The sequence below is a fragment of the Ochotona curzoniae genome, unplaced genomic scaffold (assembly GCF_017591425.1).
Source record: "Ochotona curzoniae isolate NIBS_2020 unplaced genomic scaffold, NIBS_Ocur_1.0 patch433, whole genome shotgun sequence".
Taxonomy (NCBI): domain Eukaryota; kingdom Metazoa; phylum Chordata; class Mammalia; order Lagomorpha; family Ochotonidae; genus Ochotona; species Ochotona curzoniae.
In genome coordinates, this window is record NW_024467010.1 from 1,518,404 (window position 1) to 1,542,080 (window position 23,677).

The window sequence follows — 23,677 nt, forward strand, 5'->3', positions numbered from 1 at the left end:
GTGAAATACAAGAAAGTACTTCTAATTAATCTGTGACACACCACCAAACTGTAACACACATCCTGAGTTGAGGAATGTCTGGAAAATGCTTGCTTTAGTATTGTGATAAACAGTAACACATACTGGAAACAATCTAAATTCCCAGCAAAAGCTATTTCCTGGATGTGTAATAGTACGTCCCTATAATAAAATAGTGCAGTCATGCAAAGTGATGGGACAGATGTATATAAATATTAATAGTAGGAAAATACTCATGGTCTTTTCAATTGAAAATATTATAAGCTGTTTTTAATGTAATATCACTTTGTCAAAAGGTAATTATTGATGATATACCTGCACTGAAAAATCTAAAAGCCTTACAACACACATCGTGACTATTGGCATCACAAGCTGGTTTAAAATTCTTTTTGCTTTCTTATTCTAAATGCTAGACCATATACGTATCTCACTCTATGATAAAAAGTAATAATGAGGGGCATATCCCCCATGGGTGCCAGTTCAAGTCCCAGGGCTCCTCTTCAGTTCCAGCTCCCTGCTAATGGCCTGAAAAAGCAGTAGAGTATGGCCCAGATCCTTGGGCCCCTGCAATCACATGCCTGACCCAGAGGAGGTTTCTGGCTGCTGGCTTCAGAGTGGCTCAGCTCTGGCCACTACAGCCATCTGGAAAGTGAAACAGAGGACAGAGGATCGCTCTCTCTCTCCGTCTCCATAACTCTGCCTTTGAAATAAAAAACAAAAAAAATTTTGAATAAAATTTTAAAAATAGTAATACTAATAATATGTTCATTCCTTCTCATCTGCCTATCCCTGGAGCTTCAAAAAGCATATCTTCTTTAAAACTACAATATTTACAAGAGGACAAAAATCTGAAACAATCCAAAAATGTCAAAAAGAAAACAAACCACAGCCCATGAATGAAAATGAACATTACATTCTCCTTACAAATAAAATCGTGCACACTATGCAGATGCGCAAAATAACAACGAAAATCAAGACACAAATCGATTGATGTTGCTTTTCATCAAGAAAAAAATTGCTCTCTGACCTAAGAATACAAAGAGGCAGTTACTAAATTTTGTAGACAGAGGTCACTGATTGCCACAGGTTTCGTAGAATTACGTGTCTTGGCTTCTTATGTATAAAATTAATTTAATAGAGGTAATAAAAATTACTGTCAGAACCACTGCTGTGTTCCTTAGGCCTCTGACAAACTTTTTTGGCAGTATCCATGGCAATTTTACACTCTAAAAGCATTCTGTGGCCAACAAGCCGACCATCTAGAGTGGTTTTTCAGACCCTGGGTCTTCTCCTTCCACCTCCTGTCTCAATTTACCATCTTGATTCTTAGTGGTGAAACACAAACCCTCACGCGGACACGCCTACCGGGCAGGGAGACGCAGCAGGGAGTCTCCTTGGTTTCTGCGTGCTTTTTGCTGTTTTCTGGTTAAGCAAAACATTTCCAAGTTCATAAAAACAAGGAACTAAAATTAGATAGACAAGAACTGAACCTTGACTCACGGTAGGGAAAACTTTATTTTTAAACTCGGAAGTATTTATAGGTCTGTGCTTTATGGAGAAGCAAGAGAGATGTGTAACTAATGTATGTGCATGGCACGGCCCAAGAGTGAGGGGTCAGGACAAGACACCTTCTCTCACCACATGTTTGTCTTCTGTTAGGGAACACTAATTAGAACACATAATTACTGAGCACTTAAGAAACCTCTTCACTTGATGCTAAAGATTGTACACCGCTCATGCCAGACCATGAAACCAGCCCACCGACACCTACCATCCCTAGAGCAAGGAGTGGCCCCTCGCTCCGGAAGAGCCAGCCATGCATGGAGCACTCTATCATTCCTGCAAACTAAGGCTTTGCAAACATGTTCTTTACCAGATTTTATTAATCACACACACACACACAAACACACAGGTGAAATCTAAGACACTCAGCAGGTGACTGTAAAAGGAATAAATCTTTTCTGCACATGAAAATCACGTTCATCTTGATATTCATAGCTCTGCTCAAAAAGCTGCCAGAGAACTTAACCTCCCACCACATCAAGTCTAAACACTTTCTTTCCCTCATTCACACCCACGTGTTTAACATCACAGCACGTGCAGCGAATCCAGGGTCAAGTGGGGAGGAAGGTGGCTGAGGGGCTAGAGGAGAGGTCAGGAAGCAGGGAGGGAGGTCAGTCTTCCACTCTGGAGGGTGCAGAGGGAGAGGGGAAGCAGGAAGACAGACACACACACAAAGGGGCTGGTGTGGTGGCCACACCATACAGGCCACACCATACAGGTACCAGTTTGTGTTGTGGCTGCTCTACTTGTGATCCAACTCCCTACTTAAACAGATCGAAGGATGGCCCACATGCTTGGGCCCCCTGCACCTACATGGCAGAAACAGAAGAAGCTCCTGGCTCCTGGCTTTGGATTCGCTCAGCTCTGCCCATCGAGACCATTTGAAAAGTGAACCAGCAGCTGAAAGACACTCTCTTTATCTTTCTCTGTCTCTTCTCTCTCTGTAAAATAAACCTTTCAAGTAAAAATAAATCTTCAAAAACAATAAGAGGTGCGATTGCTTCTCTAGTGCTTTGCAGGCAGTGTTCACTGAAACCTGATGCTGGACCCTATGTGCTAGAGGACAAGGTGAGAACCCTACCTCTGAGATCAGAAAGCTGGTAAGAAGACATATAGCAAGCCAGACGAAGGCCCCAAGGCCAGGAGTCCACAGATTGCCAAGGAGACCCATTTCCCATCTGCTGATTCACTATCCAAATGTCCAGAAGGCCAGGGGAGTGCTGGGCCAAAGCTGGGAGCTGGAAATGCAGGAAGCGGGTGATTTGAACTGTTACCACTCCCTCCAGAATCTGAACTGGTGGGAAGTGGGGATTGGGAATGAGAGCCAGGAACTGAACCCAGGTGAATGGAGGTGGGACGAGGGTGTCTTAGCTGCTGGATTGAAAGCCCACTCCTGCCTGGGATTTTAATGAAAGGAAACAGCACATTCATCTCAGATGACATATGCAAATAACACACACCCAGAAGGGATCATGAACTGAACACATAAATCCATTAGCCTGGAGGGGGAGTTTGAAAGAATAATGGAATTTAATTTTCCTAAGGAAAGGTTTCATTCTTATAGCACCTGTATAAAATATAGATTTTATCTACTGATTTTTCATTACTACATCTATGAAAAAATAAATTTTTAAACACACTAGCCCTCTAACCATTATACTGGAAGTAAGTAATAATTCTGCAATACCATCAGTCTTTAAAAAAAAGTTTTTTTAATTGGAAAGTCAAATTTACAAAGAGAAGGAAAGAGAGAAGCTCTTCTGTCCACTGGTTCGCTCCCCAAGTGACCGCAATGGCCGTAATTGAGCTGATCCGAAGGCAGGAGCCAGGACCTTCTTCCGGATCCCCCAGGCGGGTCAGGGTCCCAAGGCTTTGGGCCATTCTTGACTGCTTTCCCAGACCACAAGCAGGGAGCTGGATGGGATGTGGAGCAGCTGGAATATGAACTGACAACCACATGGGATCCTGGCGCATGCAAGGTAAGGACGTTAGCCATTAGGCTGCTGCACTGGCACTCATCAGTCTTTTTTATCTGCTAGATTCTAGCCATCAGCCACATTCACAAATATGACAGACAGCAGTCTGAGAGTTGAAATCTAGCATAGTAGGATGAAAGTCCTCCAAGTCACAGCACTGAAGACACCAGTTCATAAAACTGGAGTATCAGAACAAACATGTCTTGGTCTCCATTGCCCTGCTTCCCACACAACACACCCTAGTCTACAACACCCTTTCCTTGAAAGGCAGAGTTATAGAGAGACGGGGGAGAGACACAGAGAGATCTTGCATCTACTAGTTCACACCCCAAATGGCTGCAACAGCCCATGATGAGCTAGACCAAAGCCAGGGACCAAAAACTCCATCTTAGTCTCCCACGTGGGTGGCAGAGGTCCAGGAGCCTGGGCCATTTTCTGGTGCTTGCCCAGGAACATTGGCATCAAGCTTGGTCAGAAGTGGAGCAGCTGAGGCTCTAGCCAGCACTCACCTGGGATACTGGCATGACAAATGGTGACTTAACCCTTTGCAACACAACGCTGGACCCCGTCTTCTCTTCTTCAAGGGAAGTTTGGTGGTGTTGGCTCTGCACAGTTCAGGCAGCACATGCGGCAGAGGGCTCAGTCACTGGCGAGGTGTGCTGACCCTCTGCTTGCAGACTGCACTCCCTAAGCAATCTTGTTACTATTAATTGGGCTTCCCAGGCACCTTGATATCACTAGTCACCAGATACTATATTGATATCTGGGCAGTAGATATGAATATTTGAGCCACTGGAAAACTACACCCTATTCCCCAAAGAAACCTAATATGCTGGCACCCGGTTTAAAGATCAGTCTCACGGTTAGCATAAAACAGCTCACCTCGACTTGCATGAGTCTGAACACTGATGCAAACGAAAGGTACCGCATCTCCAAAATAGTAAACCTGACCCCCCAAAGCCCTGTGATTCCTCTCAAGGAACAGTGTCCCTCCCAAAAGTGCAAGAACACTCCCTCTCAATCCCAGTCTACAAGAACCTCTGCTTCCCATCTGCAGTTGCCTTATGCTACAATATATTCTAATTAACTGTAAATATCAGTTGGCAGGTATTTTTATTTTTTATAAAAGCTTTATTGAGAGCTCAGCCTGATAGCTTAGTAGCTAAAGTTCTCGCCTTGCATGTACCAGGATCATATACAGGCTCCAGTTTGTATCCCAGCTGCTGTACTTCCCATCCAGCTCCCTGCTTGTGGCCTGGGAGAGCAGTGACAGACGAGACAGTCCAAAGCCTTGAGCTCTGCACCAGTGTGGGAAACCATGAAAAAGCTCCTGGTTCGTGGCTTCAGATTGGCTCAGCTCCAGCTATTGCAGTTACTTGGAAGTGAACCATGGATAGAAAATCTTTGACTCTCCTCTCTATAAATCCAACTTTCCAACAAAAATGAGTAAATAGGGTTCGGTGCGATGGCATAGTGGTTAAAGTCCTTGCCTTGCACACGCTGGGATCCCATATGGGCACCGGTTCTAATCCTGGCAGCCCCACTTCCCATCCAGCTTCCTGCTTGTGGCCTGGGAAAGCAGTGGACGGCCCAAAGCCTTGGGACCCTGCATCCGTGTGAGAGACCCGCAAGAGCTCCTGGCTCCTGGCTTCGGATCGGCATAGCACTGGCCATTGTGGCCGCTTGCAAATGATCCATCAGATGGAAGATCTTCCTCTCTGTCTCTCCTTGTCTCTGTATATCCATCTTTCCAATAACAATAAATAAATTTTTTTAAAAAAAGAGTAAATAAATAACCTTTATTGAGATATAATTCATATGCCATGAGCTTCAAAGTATCCAATTCAAAGATATTTAGGCATATTCACAGAATTAGGCAATCATCATTCTAACCAATTTCAGAACATTTGATACCTCCCCAAAAAAAACATGTTCCGATCAGCATTCAATTCCCATTACCCCTCAATTCCCCCAAATCCTAGAAAACACTCATCTATGTTGTGTCTCTATAAACTTACCTATTCTGGACATGTAGAAATGGAATCATACAGTAACAGCCTTTGATGCTTGACTTCTTTCATGTAACACTGTCTTCAAAGTTAGCTCCTGCTGTGGCATGGACCAGTACCTGACTCTATGCCCAGACAGTATTCCTTCACACCATTTATCAGTACTGAATGGTACCCTACAGTACTGTCTGTTCCTCAGTGGAGCAGACATCAGGACTCTGCCTGTTATGGGGTAGGGCCACTATACACACTATGGACAGGTCTTCATTTGCCCATTTTAAGGTACTCACTTTGGAGACCAACAGCTGGGTCACATGGTAGCCCCCTTTAACCTTTGCAGGAGCCGCCAAAACCACTTTCTATAGAAGCCACATCACTGCATGTCTCGACCCAAAATGATTGAGTTACTAGGAACGTTTGGAGACAAGGAGGAGGTTTATTCCTCCTTTTTATGAACTCAGGACCTCTGCTCGATCCATGGGTAAGTGCAAAGGAGATTTTACAACAGAAAGCACAACAAAGCCTGACCCCAAGGTGATTTTCCAGAACAGCATTTTCTCTGATTGGATCTTTGCGTTCCTTTGCCTCCTGAAGACACCATCATCCCCTAATCTCAGGCATTTGTACACGGCCCCCCACATACACACACATCCACATCAACAAACAAACTCATTTGCTGGGGTTCTAAGGCCTCATGGCTGTCTCATAGCCATGGCTGCCATCCACCAGTGAGAACAGAAACCAGCGGTCCATGAGGGTCCCTTTCTAAGTGACCCAGTACACACAGACAGGCAGCACTGTGGAAGTTGGCCAACGGTAGCCCAAAGGCCCATGGATTCCTCCCAGTGATGTCCCCGCCCGCCCTGACTTCTCAGCAAACCCAGGCTACAGGCCTTGTCCACCTCCACCTGCACCCGTCTGCCCAGACGACAGACCCTGCCTCTTCCCTCAAGGAAGAACATATTGTTTTTCTTCCAATTAGAAACTCCATTTTCTCCTCTTCTATCCTAAACAATACTGACACTGGGGAACACGAACAAGTTTACACACGACTTCTTGTTTTAACTACATGAAAACAAAATAAAAATGAACTATGAACTGATGACCATGTTTGGGAGTAGAGCTCTCTCAGCAGCCAATGTTTCTTTTAAAAACGTTCTATATTAAGGAAGCATTGTGGGAACGCTGCTGGCTGTGGCAAGTATCCCACGTCCCTGTGCTCTGAGGACAGCCAGCAAGCCCAGGGCGTCCCTGCAGGCGCAAGCAGCTCAGGGGCTCCTCGACCCCAGAGGAGCCAGCAGGAAAGACTAATTTTACCACACTGTATTTAGACAATTTGGACTCATTCAGAGAGTTTCTAGAGTTGTTTGGGATTTTTTTTTTTTGGTCAATATTTAAATAGTACCTAAAGTCAAAAAAAAAAAAGTTTGCCCTAGATACCAACTGTTTATCTAATACACAATTCCAAAGTAGTAAAATCCAGTGCCAGCCAGAAAGGGACAAACAAAACTCATAATTTTTTTAAGTTGCTAAACCGTTCTTTCTGTGTTATAAGCTCACCCTAGTCAAAGCACTATTCAAATTTATGGTGAGCAAAGTGTTTCAGTCAAAATCACAGTTCATAGCAGTACCAGTTTTACTCTAAACTTTAGAATGCTTTCCTGCATATCTGACTCCTCACAGTTCCTCATTCTACTTTGTTTCAAAGTTTGTTTACTTATTTATTTTTATGTATTGGAAAGGCAGAGCAGGATAGTAAGAGTGAGAGAGAGCTTTCACCTGATTCAGTCCTCAAATGTCCACAACAGGCAGGGCCATGCCAAGATATGAGCAGAAATCCATCTAGGTCTCTCAATGGGTGGCAGGGACTGTTCCCCTTAGGACATCACCTTTTGACTCCCAGAACTGCACTGGCACATTAGATAAGAAGCAGAGTAATCAGACTTCAAACCAGTTATTCCAACATGCCATAAGCCCCAATTCCTCATCTTCATAGTGGCAGTGATTTGTGAAGATGTATCCCCTAAACCAACCCTTCAATGGATGCTCAGACTGTCACTTATTAAGTAAACTATATGCCATTTTAAATTACTCCATGTTCACTATTTTGAAAATGAAAGCATGAGCATGCAGCCCACACAGGCAGACTAGCTGCTGACAGGGCATTTTGACAGGAATAAACTTCTAATGCAAACAACAAACTCAAATGGTACAGCATTACTGAATATCAGTTTATGAAACTCCTAAAATGAAAAGCCACATATCTATCTTCAGTTTGAACCAAAGAGTGATGAGTGCAGCCACTTCTTCCTCTGTCTGCTATTGGAGAACAAACAAAATTTCTACACAGTTACTCACAATACATTTTTCTTGGGAAAAATATGCAAACTGCTTTCCCCAAATTCTGGTAAGTTTTTAATTGTAAAAAAAAAAAAAGTCAAAACTTCCTAGGGCCAGAGAATCAAGATGGCAGAATAGGATAAGGATATGTTTAAATAGATGGAGAAATATTAGCCAGTGTGAAGAAGAGTGGGCACATTCCAGGAAACAACAGCAGAAGGGTACCCGGAGACTGACAGACACAGGAAAGCAGTGAAAACAACGGTGTGGTGTTGCAGTGACTGATACTCCAGTGGCATTCAGCAAACAGCAATCTGAACTCCACCAGCAACAAGGTGGGAAGGGATGTTACCCGGGAGCTCTGGAGGTGAACCCAAAGAACTGCCTGTCCTGCTGGTCTGTTTGATTTGACCAGGAGCAGAGACAGAGTAGCAGGTCCCAGACAGGCGGTGTGGGAACAGGGTAGATTTCACAGCCCAGTCTGCCTCCTAGAGCTGAATTGGGTGCCATTTTGTTTAAGGAGGCAAGGGCTATGGGGCAGGACTGCGCATGCATGGAGCTGGGAGTGAACTCATTTCTGACTCAGTGAACTGCAACAACATGGCATCCTACAAGTTCCACCCAAGACAGGTCAAGGTAGCCTTTAGATCTGAAGGCCAGCAGATCAAGAACTCTGGTAGTGGCACATCAGGAGCCATTTCTTACAATGTGGTAAAGAGTTTAAGAGTGCAGGGACAATAGTGAACTGCGCATGTGCTGAGCTTGATGAGAACCAACTGAGCTCAGTGCATTGCATTGGTCCCACAGGAAAATAATACCGACTACGGCATCCTGAGGGTCAAAATAGGTCAGTGTGGCCCTCAGACCTAACAGCTAACAGGTTCTGGCAAGATCAGCACCACCAACAACCTAATTATATAGGACACCTGGTGTCTCCCTAATTCTGGGACCTACCTCTAACCACAAATGGGAGAAAGGTTGTACAGACAATTGCACAGCCTCAGCACGGTATCACACGAGGTGGGGACTGGTGAGCCAGGAGCTGGGGCTATGGAGACCATGGTGGAAATCTAACATAAGAACCCAGACCTGGAACTCGCTGGAGGGAGTGGCACAACTGACTGCAAATAAAGAACCGTGTACCAACTGCAATAAGTAAAATCAAACTGTAGACCTGTGGATGACACAGCTTAGAAACCTGCCCAAGGGGCCCGATGCAGTGGCGCAGTGGTTAAGGCCCTCGCCTTGCACGCCCAGGATCCCATATAGGTGCCGGTTCTAATCCCGGCAGCCCCACTTCCCTTCCAGCTCCCTGCCTGTGGCCCGGGAAAGCAGTCGAGGACGGCCCAAAGCTTTGGGACCCTGCACCCGCGTGGGAGACCCGCAAGAGGCTCCTGACTTCAGATCGGCATAGCATCGGCCGTTGCGCTCACTTGGGGAGTGAATCATCGGATGGAAGATCTTCCTCTCTGTCTCTCCTCTCTGTATATCCGCCTTTCCAATAAAAAAATAATAATAAAAATAAATCTTTAAAAAAAAAAAAAGAAACCTGCCCAAGGAGAAGAATCTGCTAATCAGAAGTACAGTCACCAAGAGCAAAAGAAGAGACAGAGGCACAATGAATATTACTGAAGACTCCCCTGCAAAGGAGCAAAACCCTTTGCCAACTTCAGAGTTCACTGAGGAAGACATCGAGAAAATGGGGGATACAGAATTCAAAACACTTGTTATAAAACTTAACAACGAGAAGCACGTAAAGCAGGCATTCAAGGAATTTAAGGAATATGTCACACTGGAAATGAATCAAATGAAAGCTGATATATCAGAAATGAAGAATACAGTAGAGCAAATTAAAAGTACAGTGGAGAGTCTCCAAAATAGAATGAAGGAGGCAGAAGAAAGAATCTCAAAATTAGAAGATATTTCCTGTCATCAGGGGGAAACAAACAAAAAGCTGGAAGCAAAGCTGGATCAAGCCAAAAAAGGTATTCAAGAATTAAAAGACACTATTAAAAGGCCAAATATAAGAATTATGGGAGTCCCAGAAGGTGCAGAAAGAGAAGCTGGGATTAAAGGTGTAAATAAGGGAAAATTTCCTTAATCTAGAAAAAGAATTGGTAAACAACATCCAGGAGGGGCACAGAACTCCCACAGGCTTGACCAAAAGTGATCTTCACCATGACACATGATAATCAAGCTCTCTTCAATTGAACATAAGGAAAAGATCTTTAAATGTGCACATGAAAAAAAAATCAACTGACATATAAAGGAATGCCAATTAAACTCACAGACGACCTCTCACAGGAACTCTACAAGCGAGAAGAGAAAGGAATGACACACTCCAGATTCTAAAACCAAAAATTGTTGGCCTAGGATAATGTACCCAGCAAAACTTTCCTTTTGTCTTTTTTTTTTATTTTTTTAAAGATTTATTTTATTTTTATTGGAAAGGCGGATACGCAGAGAGGAGAGACAGAGAGGAAGATCTTCCATCCGATGATTCACTCCCCAGGCAGCCGCAAGGGCCAGAGCTGAGCCAATCTGAAGCCAGGAGCCTCTTCCAGGTCTCCCACACAGGTGCAGGATCCCAAAGCTTTGGGCCGTCCTCGACTGCTTTCCCAGGCCACAGGCAGGGAGCTGGATGGGAAGCAGGGCTGCCGGGATTAGAACCGGCACCTATATGGGATCCTGGGCGTGCAAGGCGAGGACCTTTAACCACTGTGCCATTGCGCCGGGCCCCCTTTTGTCTTTGAAAATGAAATAAAATTCTTCCACAGTAAAGAAAAGTTAAAAGAATATGCCTCTTCCAAACCTGCCCTACAAAGGATACTTAAAGATGTTCTCTTGACAGAGAAAAGGAATAGCACCCACCAAAACCAAAGGCAAATGCGAAGAACATCCCAGTAAAATAACAACAGAAGACTAAATCAATGAACAACTCATTGCTAAAATGACAGAAACAAATTATCACCTATTTGTATTAACCCTGAATGTAAATGGCTTAAATTAATCAACCAAACATCATAGATTAGTAGACTGGATTTAAAAAAAAAAAACATCTACTTGTTGCCTACAGGAGACACCACATTTCACCAACAAAGATCAGCGAAAATTATATCTCACAGATTTTGATTTTTTTGTTAGTTTCATCTCTTCAAAATACTTTCTTTTGATTTAGCATCATTTTGTTCAAGAAAGTTCTCAATTTTCTTTTTCATTTCTTCAGCAACACATCAGTCATTCAGTAGCACGTTATTTAACTTCATGGTGTTGTAAGTTTCTATTTTTTTCTTCCTGTTGTTGGTTTTGTTTTGTGGCTTTTCATTTAAGGGGATGTATAGTAGCTGTGTAATAGAGACTGTCACATTTGTAACATGTTATTTAACTTCATGGCACTGTAAATTTCTATTTTTCTTCCTATTGTTGATTTTATATTGTGGCTTTTCATTTAAGGGGATGTACAGTAACTGTGTAATGAAGACTAATATATCCAGATGTGAGGATACAATACAGTATGCTTCTCTACTTCCTAAACAAAGATAGGCTCCCAATGAAACTGTTTACTATATGACAGTAGGATGCTGGACTCTCTGCCATTGTCCATGCCACAATGATGGACATATGACTGTGTATGATAAACTATACTATAGTAATGATATAGGGGAACTCAGTGAGGGGGGAGGGAGTTGGGAAGGGGATAAGGGAAATCCCAGGGCCTATGGAACTATATCATAAAATGATAATAATAAAAAATTTTTAAAAAAACTTCCTAGGGTCAACATTCCATATGGGCACCAATATTCCATATGGACACTAGTTCAAGTCCTGGCTACTCCACTTCCAATCTAGCTTCCTGCTAATAAGCCTGGAAAGCAGCAGAGGGTACCCTGCCACTGTCACCCACTTACCAGACCTGAAGAAGCTCCCAGCTCCTGGCTTCGACCTGACCCAGCTCTGGCCACTGTGAGTAGAAACCCTCTCTCTCTGTAACTCTGTAACTCTGCCTTTCAGATAAATAAAATTAATTTTTTAAATCAAGACTTCCCTAATTTAATTCATATTTTAGCTTTATAATATAACCAGGTATAGAATTATTATTCTAATTCATTAGCAATTATATAAACTAATCTATAATCTCATTTTCTACCTCTACATACACACAAAAAAATCTACTTTTGGTCCTGCAGAAAGCATTATTTACTAAGACATAGCTTTGATTCAAATTTCTCTTTCTCTTCCTCCTCTTTAAAAGTACACTAAAAATAACCGTAATGATATCTGATTCATCATAAACTCAGGCACACAGCAACCGCACTTAACTCAGAATATAGCTGGCAACCAAAGAAACTGGACAAAGACCAAATTCTTTGTCCTTTTAATCAAACCACACCTACAGAGTTAGTATGTTTTACTATGTGTTTTGGTTCTTGGTGGAAACCAGAAGCAATTTTATTACACAAAGGTGTAATAACAGCTACGTATGTGGACAGCAAAAGAGCAAGCAGAAAAAAATTATTTTTAAAAACAGAAGAAATAGAAAAACAGAACAGTCTGGCATATTTAAAGGAAAGTTTAAAGCCCGATTTTTATAGGGAAATTGCTATATTAGTAAAAGCCAAATAACAAGTAGCAAAAATAACTGAGTCATCAAGAAAATTACATTTTATTTGGCATATTTCATTTTCACAAAGGATAAAGTATCTTATGCAATTTAGACATGTGAAACCGAATGCTAAAGCTGGATGAAACAGGAAAACGACTGACTAAAGGGGAAAAGTCTCAGCTCTTCAGAGACTCAACCATGCAGAAAGACTTCCTATTATTGATACTTGTATCTAACAACATATCAAATGAGGCTGGTTTCATATTCAACCATACACCACCCCTAAAGAAACTAGCTGAGAAAAAGGGAAAGGACCAGAGAACTTAATATTTAATCAACTTGGAAACAAGGCTTACTGTTTAAAAAAAAAAAAAAGGAAGAAAAAATTCTAAATCAATCATATGAAATATTTACATCAAATTGTAATTCAGCTCATTTAATCATGGCTTTCAGCAAAACTTCTAAACACTAGTGAAAATGAAATGGCTAGATTTTAAACAGGGTGCATTATTAAATAATAAAAGATGTACTTCATCATTTCAACTTGACTGTTGATTTCAAACAGGGGTACTTCTCCCATAAACTGATGAAAGGAAATATATATTCTAGCCCTACCACCAATCACCCCGCCAAGCAAAGGAATGCAGTACTGACACACGCTATAACAGGGATGAACCATGGGCTCAGTGCAAAAACCAGGCACTGAAGAACACGTGGGGGTTTCATTTACATGACACATCCACAACAGGCAAAGGTGGGTGGGAAGACCAGAAGCAAATGCTGGTAGGGACAGAATTTCTTTCTAGGGCGAGGATAATAATGTTCTGAAACTGACTGGGGTCTGGAAGGGCTGTGGGGTTCGGTCCCCGTGAGAAGAGCACCTGGGCTCAATCCCCAGCTCTGACTTCTGATTCCAACTGCTTGCTAACGCAGACCCTGAGAGGCAGGGGTGATGGTTCAAGAGATCCATGCTGCTGACCTTAGCCCCCAGGCCACTGCAAGCACTCACAGTGTGAACTAGCAGAAGGCTGCACTAGTTCGCACTCACTCCCTTTGTTCTCTCTCTCGCCCACCCCTTTCCCTCTCTCTCACTGCCTCTTAAATAAATGAACAAATAAAATTGTGACAATGACTGCCCTGCTCTATTAATATATTAAAATCCATTCAATTGTATACTTTGAGTCAACAACATGGAATGTGAATTCTATGTGTGTGTGTGTGTTTAAAGAATGGCTTAAAATTACCACCCACTCTAGGAACTTAGTTAACATTTTTTGTTCAGGAAAGCTCCACACACCATAAGCAAGGGTATTTGAAAGAAACAGAAACCTTAGTACAAGCTGGCCCACCTCCAGGGGAGTCTATGGAATTGGAAATTTAATAGCTACTAAATAAAGTAACATCATGACTAGTGCTGTGAAAGCAAACATTTCCACATGAACTCCAAATGGCACAGGGACAAGGCTGACATCTTAGAGCCATCAGCTCTCCAAGTGCTCATGGTCACAATATCTTTCAAGAGCCAGAAAGAACACAGAGTCTATTAAACTCTGAGAAAATCACTCTGAAGGGACATTAGCAGCAAGAAGACTCCTTTGAAATTTCTTGTTGGCATGGCAGTCTTGAGAGTTTTTAACCTTCTGCAATTACTTGCACACGACTAGTCACTCTGGTTCTAAGAAAACAGGCTCCAAGTAACAGTTCCTCTTAGAGAAGCTACAGTTTCACAACCCGAGTTTTATTAAGGTGAAATTCCCTCCCCCTAAGCTGTAGACAAGAGTCTAGGTTGTCTGAGACCTAGGCAAGTGTTACACTATTGGGAAAAAAACAGCTAATAGCTGGTGGCATTCTGGGTCTGGTAAACTATACCAGTGTAACAGCTTAGTTGCTTATACTACTTTTTTAAAAGACATATGAGGGGGGAAGATATATGGGGAAAGTGAGGAATGCCAGGCTGGAACCATCCATACCAACCCCCAGGCTGCAGAGTGCTGAGATCACCAAGGGGAGGGAGTCTGGGAGCACGTTAGAGTGGGAGTAGATGATGGTATGTCTGACAGGGAAAGACTTCTGGAGGTTTCCAGAGAGAGGACCACTGCGCTTACAGATAGGCAAGGGAGATGAGATAGAGTGATTTACAGGAGGGGAAACCGGAGGGTACGTCCAGGTCAGGCCAAGGCACCCACCCACATGGGAGACCTGGACTGGACCAAGTAGCGTCACCCACCACCTGCTGGTGCATGCAAAAGCTGGGACTGGCAGGCATGCCTGGCTGGGCTAGGCCGCAGTATCCAAATGCAAGTGTTAGAACAGGGGGTAGGCCAAGTCAGGTTGGGTCGCAGCATCCACTAAAAGGTGACAGAACAGAATCTGGAGGGCAGATTCTGTAGGGGACCTGCAGGTTTGTCTCAGTGGGACTGTAACACCTGTCAGTTTGTGCAGAGAACTGGAAGTGGTGATGGGCTGAGCCAGCCTGCACCGCAGAACTCACCTGATACTCACGGGAGCCAGGGCTGGGAAGAGGATGGGCTGGGCACTTGCAAAGGCCAGAACTAAAGGCAAATCATGCCCAGCAGAGCTGCAACACCCATTGGCACATGTGAGATCCGGCCTGGGAGCATTCTTGTGGGCACTCCTCTGCTAGGCTGCAGCTCCTATTGATAAGCATGAGATCCAGGGCTACTGCCAGGCCACAATGATAAATGTGGCAGCACCAGTTGGCACACACATGGGTTGCATCTGGGGATGGGGTGGACTAAGCTAAGATGTAACATCCATGGGTGTGCATGAGAGCCAGATGGGATGCAGGACAGACCAGGCTAGACCACGGCATACGTCAGCAAGCGCAAAAACCAAGAGTGGGGATGTGCCTGGTGGGAGTTTTGGGGGGTTGCCTTGATGAGGCCTCAGCACCCAGTGGTATGTGTGTGTGACAACCTGGCCTGTGGCAAGCTGGGCTGGAATAGGCCACAATACCCATCAGTTCATGTGAGAGATGGGGCTTGGGCAGAACTTAACCAGGCAGATGTATCCACTGGTATATGAGTTGGCAGGTGCAGGTAATGAACTGAATCTGACCCTGCACTAGCTGGCACACACAAGAGTCAAGTCTGAGATCACCACAGGCGAGGTGGATGTCCCAACAAGATGGATGGACTCAAATCCCAGCCAAATTACAATGTGCACAGTCCAACCTTGGAGTGCATATTTCAGGACTGGGCCTCCTCAGTTTCTGACGCCTATGCAGTGAACAGCAGGCCCAGATGCACACAGCCCATTCATTGGGCCCGCAGAAGATATCAAGTACCTCATCAAAGGATGGAGAGCAGAACAGATTGGACAACTCTGCTGGCCAAGCTTTGCAGCAAGTGTCTAGGTCTGTGGTTGCACACTGAGATGGACTTAGCTAGCCAATAGACCACGGAAAAATTTTTGCAACCCTGATGCAACAAAGCCGATAACGTCTCAGAACTACCAAAACCACTTAAGCAACACCCTTGGAACACTGTCACCCCACATTGGGATCTCTAAGACATCATCAAATGACTATCCTTCATCCCCAGATGCTGATGCAGCTTGACTGCAAGAAGTGGCCCCCTCCTTCCCTCCCCACCAACCCTGCCCCCAGCAAGAACAGGAAAACAAAAAGAACTGGAAAAAAAATTTTAAATAAAACAAAACAAAAAAGAAATTTCCTCCCAGGTCATACGACATAGGTACCAGTGACAACACCTTTTTTTTAGTTCATTTCACAAGCCATGCAAATCACAGCAAATGTTGCATTACTTTCCCTGAATATCTATGCTGTTAGTCAAGAAGCACACTGAGTGAAAAAAAAACACCACATTCAAACTACTTGTAAAGGAAGGGTGAAATATGGAGAAACCCACAGATACATGCAGAAGACATTTAAAATAAAGCAAATGCATGTACAGAAACCCAAGCATGTGATGGAAAATAAAACGCTTTAAGTCAGTGATCTTGATAGAGGCAATTCACATCTATGGGAGCAAAGGAAAAGCATGAAGAGCCTTTTGTAAATCCTGTAATATCCAAGAATTCCCTTTGGTCATTGGTAACCTCTCATTTCTAATCATGGAGTCTAAGTTTGACGTGCTCCTTTCCAGGTGAAAGCATTTTGGGACCATGAAGGACTGCCATGCCCCTGGCACACTAAATATAAGCTTAGCAGACCCAGGGATGCATCCCCAGGAGCAAGCAGGTCCTCCATTAACAGAATAATCTTTTAGAACATTATTAGTTCAGTGTTTGCTCAGTTCTACCAAGTGAAAAACTTGTCAATACAATGAAATTCACTCTATGAGCAAATAACCTTCCAATCTCTTTCCAAAATAATGCTTGCATAGGAATTGAAGCACATTTTAAAAAGGGACACGTTTAAGGTTTATTCATTTATTTGAAGGGCAGAGTGACATAGCAAGGGACAGAGACCTTCCATCTGGCAAAAGCCAGAGCTGGGTTGGGACAGACCAAAACCCAGAGCCAGAAATTCCACCCAGGTCTCCTAAGTGAGTAGCAGTAAATCAAGTGCTTCAGCCACCTTGCACTGCTTCCCAGACGTATTAGCAGGAAGCTGGGTGGAGGCAGAGGTGCTAGGACTCCAACACAGGATGCAGATGTCCCAGCAGTGACTTCATCCGCTGCACACATCTTACCTGTTTTCACTTCACATTTCATCCAAGCCATCTGAAAAGTATTCCTCAAGCTTTCAAAATCAAATGGGATTCTTACAATGGCACCCTGCTGTATCCAACAAACATTATCATGAAAATCTATGTGGGGCCGGCTCCCTGGAGTACCAGGCTAAGCCTCTCGCAGTGCCAGCATCCCACATGGGGCCCCAGCTCCAGTCCCAGCAGCTCCACTTCTGATTGAGCTCCCTGCTTATGACTTGGGAGAGCAGCAGACAATGGCCCAAGTCCTTGGGGCCCTGTACCAATGTTGGAAGCCCAGAAGAAGCTGCCAGCTCCTGACATCGGAACAACCCAGCTCCAATCACTGCAAACATTTGGGGAATGAAACAGCAGATGAAAGCTCTCTCTCTGTATGTGTCTCTCCTATCTCTATAACTCTGCCTTTCCAATAAAAATAAAATAAAATCTATTTAAAATATTTTTAAAATATTTCATATTTATTGTAACTTATATTTATTATAACTTATTTAAATAAGCTATACCGCTAGATTCAATTTCATTTATTTACCTTTAAAGGAAGTGAAAAATTCTCCCTGAAGAATCTCACACAAACCCTGCAATTTAGTGGCTCTGTAAATCTGAGTTTCCCTATGCTAAATTTGTCTGAGTGAGGGTTCAGAGTTTAAACAAAATGGACAAAGGAAAAACCACTTGTTTGCATTAAGAACAAGCAACGTTTCCAAGCGATTCTCCTAATGACAGCTATTCTGAGAAAACCGTGGGGAGCTTACAGCATTTCTTCCATGTTTTGTGTTCCCTGGATGTCTGAAAACTGAGAACCACAGAATCTTGCCCCAAAAGTGCTTAACTTGATGGAAAACTTTGGGTGGAAAGTTAATCCACTAAGACAAATTCATTTTCACAAACGAGATGATTCTACAAAAGCATTTTCTTTTCAGAAACTCTCTTCCCCACTCCTTCCCCCCTCAATTTTAAAAGCTCATTCACAAAACAAAAACTAACATTAATCACCATGGAAGTAGCATTTTCTCATGGGGAAAAGAATTCATTTATGAAGTTACAAAAAGCAATGTAATCCACCTTTTAAACAGTAATAAAAAACTTAATAGAAGAAAACTGAATCAATACTAAAAAAAAAAAAAAAACCCAAAAAACAAAAACCTTTGAGTTAAAATGCCAGAGCCTTAGTGCTCTACTATATTTTAATATCCACAGATAAGAAACTAAATCACATGCCTGTGGGTTTTCTTCCTCTCTCCACATTATTTTTAAATGAAGTTAATATTTCCCAAACAACTCAAACATAAAAATAAATGATGCAAAAGCTGCTTCCAGTAGTATATTTTTCTTTGGAAGCAAAAAAAAAAAAAAAAAAACCAGAATTAAATAGCATTATAAAAAAAAATCTTGAAAATTATGCACCAAATACCCTGGAGCTTTGCCCAAAAAAGAAAAAAAAAAAAAGCCATGCTGTCTTTCATGTGCATAAATGATCAAGTCAGAATTATCTGGAGCTATAGTGTTATTAAAGATAAATATACTTCTTGAAATATATTTCAAAAAGCTTAAAAATGAATGCCTAAACTACAGCCATGCAGTCCCGTTTTCTAAACCCTAAATAAGCACTCAGGTGGCCAATACACAATGATCCTGCCCTCTCTCCCCATGCTCACTGCAGCACCTAGAAGGCCCCACCCCGAAGCTGTTCCGTTTCTGGTATCCAGGGGGCCCTGTTTCACACCCACAGGCTCTCTCCACCACTCCCTGTCTGTGTCCTTCTGGGATCCTACCCACAGCCCCTGAACCAACAGCCCTTTGCTCTCCGTGCCAGTTTGTCCTGTGGCAGTTATCTGAAGTATGGGCTTGCCCATGACAATGCACCCAGATGTGTGAGTAGTTACAGTATTCAAGATTCATTCGTTCCAAATACAGTCATTCCTTGCCATTCCAGGATGACTGGGTCCAGGGTCCCCAAGAACACCAAAAACCACAGAAGCCCAAAGGGGTATAGTATCTCTATATGACATATGCACATCCTCCCATATGTTTTATAATGTCTAGATTATGTATGAAATTGAATGCTTATGTAAATAGCTACTGCACTGTATTTAGAGAATAACAGCAAGAGTGTTCAGACAGATGTAATTTTTTTTTCTGAACATTTTCAGAATCCACGGGGCAGAACCCATAGACACAGAACCCACAGACCCAGAGAACCGATTGTGTTATGTAAGGTGCCAGGCCAGATTCTTGGTGCTGGGAAAACAGCCAGCAAACAAAACGTGAAGATTCACGCTCTCCAGACCAACTGCAATGAGGTAGAAAAAGACCATAAAATCATTCCAATATTCATCATGCCAGATGGAAAAGAAGAGTGGCTGGATGGCTGCTGCAAAAAGCTGCTGCTGGGAGCAATGTCCCTCAGAGGGGAAATCCCTGGAGTTGGGTCTTCTAGAATCTTCCACAGCCATCCTGACGATGGGGGCTGGCTGTACCACTCAGTGTGTAAACTGATAATCACCACTAGCATTTGGGACATCTTCTTTCTGTTGCTTTTTTTTTTTTTTTTTTTACCACTATTTACCTATACCTTTCCTTGGCAGGCATTAGTGGGAAGATGCCGCAGAAAGAGACACTGCACTACTTTGTAACTGTCAATTCTAAGAATGCAAATTAGAGCTTCCAAGGAGTGTGAGGACGTGCACAGCGTTCCTTCTGTGACATTGTGTCTTCTTATAAACACAAATATGCTATTAATTTTCTTTTCAAGACAGAACAGGGTAAACTTTAGCTCAGTCTCTCTGAAGAAATACACCAAACAGAATTAATGAGATTTTAATACCCATAATTTTTCTATTCCTTGAAAGTGTTACTAAATGGGTATAAAAGTTATCAGAGACTGTTGGGGCTGGGGAACAGCACTGGGGCCAATGTGAAAGGGCTCCTGAGGGTCCAAGATGGGACAAGTTCTGCATCAACGGTAACAGTCTCCGACAAGGAAGACCCAAGAGTTTATACTGATTCCTGAGTAAAGCCACTGCTCAGCTTTGGGGGCTGTGAAGAAACCAACTCGGTCTGAGAAGTGATATGTGCAGGGAAAGAAGCCGGTAACACATACATCTCTGAAGTCAAAGCTCCTGTGACCCCGAGATACACGGTGACCCAGAGCACTTGGTGCACTGGAAACAGCCCAAGAACAGTGTGCCGCTGAGGGAACAGTCCCCGGAGTCAGTAACAGCAGCAAAGGAATCTGATCCCCGCATTTACTCACTCAAGCCTTACAATGAGTCTGTAAGACAGGGTGCTAGTGTTTTCCAACATAGTCCTTTGGGTTTCAACCCTGTTCCATCACTTAGGAGCTCTCTCTGGCTGTGTGATGACTGGTGTTTTCTTAACCTCTCTGTGCCTCAGTCTGCTCACCTATAAAACAGGTGGTAGCTCCCAGCCCTGTTTCTACACATTTGGTACATCTACTGCCTATTCGTTTAGAAGTTTGTTTAATTTGTCTCTCCTTCCCCTTTCTAGGCTGCATACTCCATGAGGCCAAAGCCAAAGCCTTGACTCTTATCTCAAGAACCCAGTCCAAACCTCACAAATCGCATGAACTCACTCAATATTGAATAAATGAATTTACAGTACAATACAGAAGAGCTGAGTAACCGCTCTAGTTCAACCCTCTACCACTACCTCCAGAGACATAAAGTGAAAGATATGCCCATAATTCCTCAATGATCAAAGGCCACATCATCTTAAGTACTTCAAACCTCTGAGGGCCTGAATGGCCCGAGAACAATGCTGCCTGGGCTCCCCAGGGTTTTCTGTACAGAAACTGCCAAACTTGCCAGCTACAGTTTAACCAGGGCAAGATATCAGTGTTTTGTGTTTCGGACACTTGCCCTTTTTTACTGGATAAACTGACACAATCACAGTCCCCAGGGTATTCTGTATTTCAGCAGGAAATTATACAAGGTGTGTACCAAACACGAGTGTAGAAAAAAAAACATATTTTACTGCAGTACATGACTCACTCACATGGAAGAGCTGGTTCTTACTTGGGACCATTGAATCACTAGTAAGTGTTTTCTTTGGATTTTCTTATTAGATTCTCCCAATATCACTATGCCAGAGGTTCTGCCATTCCTACAAACTGCAGAGCCTTCAGGTAGCTTGTCTGAGGCCCCACAGCTCAGAAACTACAGAACTACAGAACTGAATCCTAACGTATCAGAAATCAGAATCCATAGGGCCTACACTGTGCTGTGGTAGGTTAAAACATCCATTCAAGTCCCAGTTCCACTTCCAATCCAGCTTCCTGCTAACGTGCCTGGGAAAGCAGCATATGATAGCCCAAGAACTTGGGCCCCTAGCACCCACCCACATAGAAAACCTAGATGGAGTTCCAGGCTTCTGGTTTCAGCCTGGCCTAGTGCCCCTCCCCCACTTCCCTGTCCCTCCCTCTCTCTGTAACTGTTTTTTAAATAAATACACAAGTCCTAAAAAAAAAAAACTATGTACCTAACCACTAAATCATATTGCTAAAGAGTAAAATCCTTCAAGAAAAATATACAAAGTTGATTGTCTTTATTGTGACCTCTGTATACCAGCAACAGATACTCAGCAGAATCACAAAGCATTTTCAAGGATTGAATTTAAAAAAAGAAGAAGCAACTGCATGAACTAAAGTCACTTTCTGCTTCTACAGTAAATATGAAATGCCTGTCATTAGTTTAGTCTGAGCTGTTTCATGTGATACACACCCGTCTTCCCATTTCACGGCACAGGGAAGCAGTTCTCAAAGCGGGTGATGTCCAGGCCTGTGCAGGGTGTCTGTGAGGGTGCTTTTCCCTGGTGCGACGGGGACATGCACACAGGCTGCACTTGTGACTCTGCAACTCGGCATGTACTCGGTTGCTCTGCATGTCTCTCTGCCTTTTAAATAAATAAATAATGCTTGAGAGCTACTTTCATACTAAGACTAGGACGTTATTTGCCTTTTTCCATGTTGACACATGTGGTGATGATGCAGAAGCAACAGCGTGTAATACTGCCAGTGCCGTAAGCCAGGGTGCACCAGCGGTCAACGTGCTCCCAGCCACGGCACGTTCGCCAAAGGAAAAATCAGGCAGCACCTCCTGAGAACATCCTCGGTGTAGTTTCACTTCTGTGACTTTCGTAGTGGGGAGAAAGGGAAAGAATGTTTTTGGGACTTCAGATTGGCCTCATGGTGGCCTCTATTTCCTTGAGGTGTGTAGCAAGCCCTGGATGCCGATGCCACTGTGGACTACGGGCCATTTCACGTGGTCTTTTCACAGCCATCTGTCACCATCAGGGACTACACAATGGTCTGTTGAGTGCTCCAAGGACATAGCTACTGTTATCTAAGGGGGTCACTATCCTGACCAAGCTCTCCATTGTGTCCATGAGCAAAGGGTACTGAGGGCAAAGACAGGCAAGCTCCACACTGTGCCTTGCAAGGGGACAGGCTGCTGTGACTCTGCCCCTGACCCTCACTCCAAGCCCCACAAGCACAGGCATCCTCTCAACCCCGGTGCCCAAGAATCTGCTGCCAATGGATGGCACTGGCAGCTGCCACCCCTCAATTGGCGACTGCACTGCCACCCCAGCGACTTTCCCCATGCCAATTCAGAGGCCCTCTTAGAGGCTTTTCAGTTCTCTGATCCCCCAACCTGAGGACACAGTCTCCCTATCAGGAATTCCCTGACCACCATGTAAAGATGCCCACACCATAGCACCTGGGCAGAGGACCCAGGCTCCAGGTATAGCTGCACACAGGCTGTTTGCACAAGAAAAATTGCGTGAATCGACCATGTTTCTAAAGAAAGAAAGAGCTTGAGGAAGCTATAGAATTAATAACAGTATTAAATCTCAACCCTGGGTATGTGTCTTGTATTACAAGAGTCTGTAAGAGAAAGGGGTACACATTCCCAGCACGCTAAAGTGTAATAATGGTTTTCAGGAGAGTCAGCTATATAACTGTTTGGACTGCAAGTTGAACCAGTTGTTTTATTCATGGAGATACAGACCACGGCTGTTTAGTCTTGAGAACTGGTGGACTGTCCTAGAAAAATTACATCAAGGAAAACAACTGACAGTATTTGTTGTTGATGATAAATTAAAATTTAACAAAAAAGTTTGGAAACTTCACATCAACCACTGTGAAATGTGAAATCACCATCCATCCAAAATTTAAAGACTTTCCTGATGTCAGCCTGTGGAAATCTGCATAACTCACGAAACCAATATTTTCCACATGACCAAGGCACAATGCTATAAAATCATACCTTGGTAAGACAGTCACTTAAAAATGCATTGGAGCTTAACATCACGGAGTACAAAACACTGATAATAGGATTTTTAGTTTCCATGTTATAACTGACCATTAAGAAACTATCCCTTTTTTAGTGATGGGGCAGTACCAGAAAAATATATCCACAATTATCTAAGAAGGCTGTTAGAATGTTCCTCTATTTT

At 43.4% G+C, this 23,677-nt stretch overlaps 1 protein-coding gene and 1 non-coding gene across 2 annotated transcripts in view; one reads left to right on the forward strand and one right to left on the reverse strand.

Annotated features, from left to right (window-relative positions):
- Positions 1-23,677, reverse strand: part of LOC121167840 (adenylate cyclase type 9-like) — a 130,055-nt gene that overhangs the window by 68,524 nt on the left and 37,854 nt on the right. The gene's annotated exons all lie outside the window — the stretch shown is intronic.
- On the forward strand, positions 22,326-22,442 carry LOC121167941. The gene has a single exon (XR_005885662.1). It is a non-coding gene; the product is annotated as a small nucleolar RNA SNORA64/SNORA10 family (small nucleolar RNA).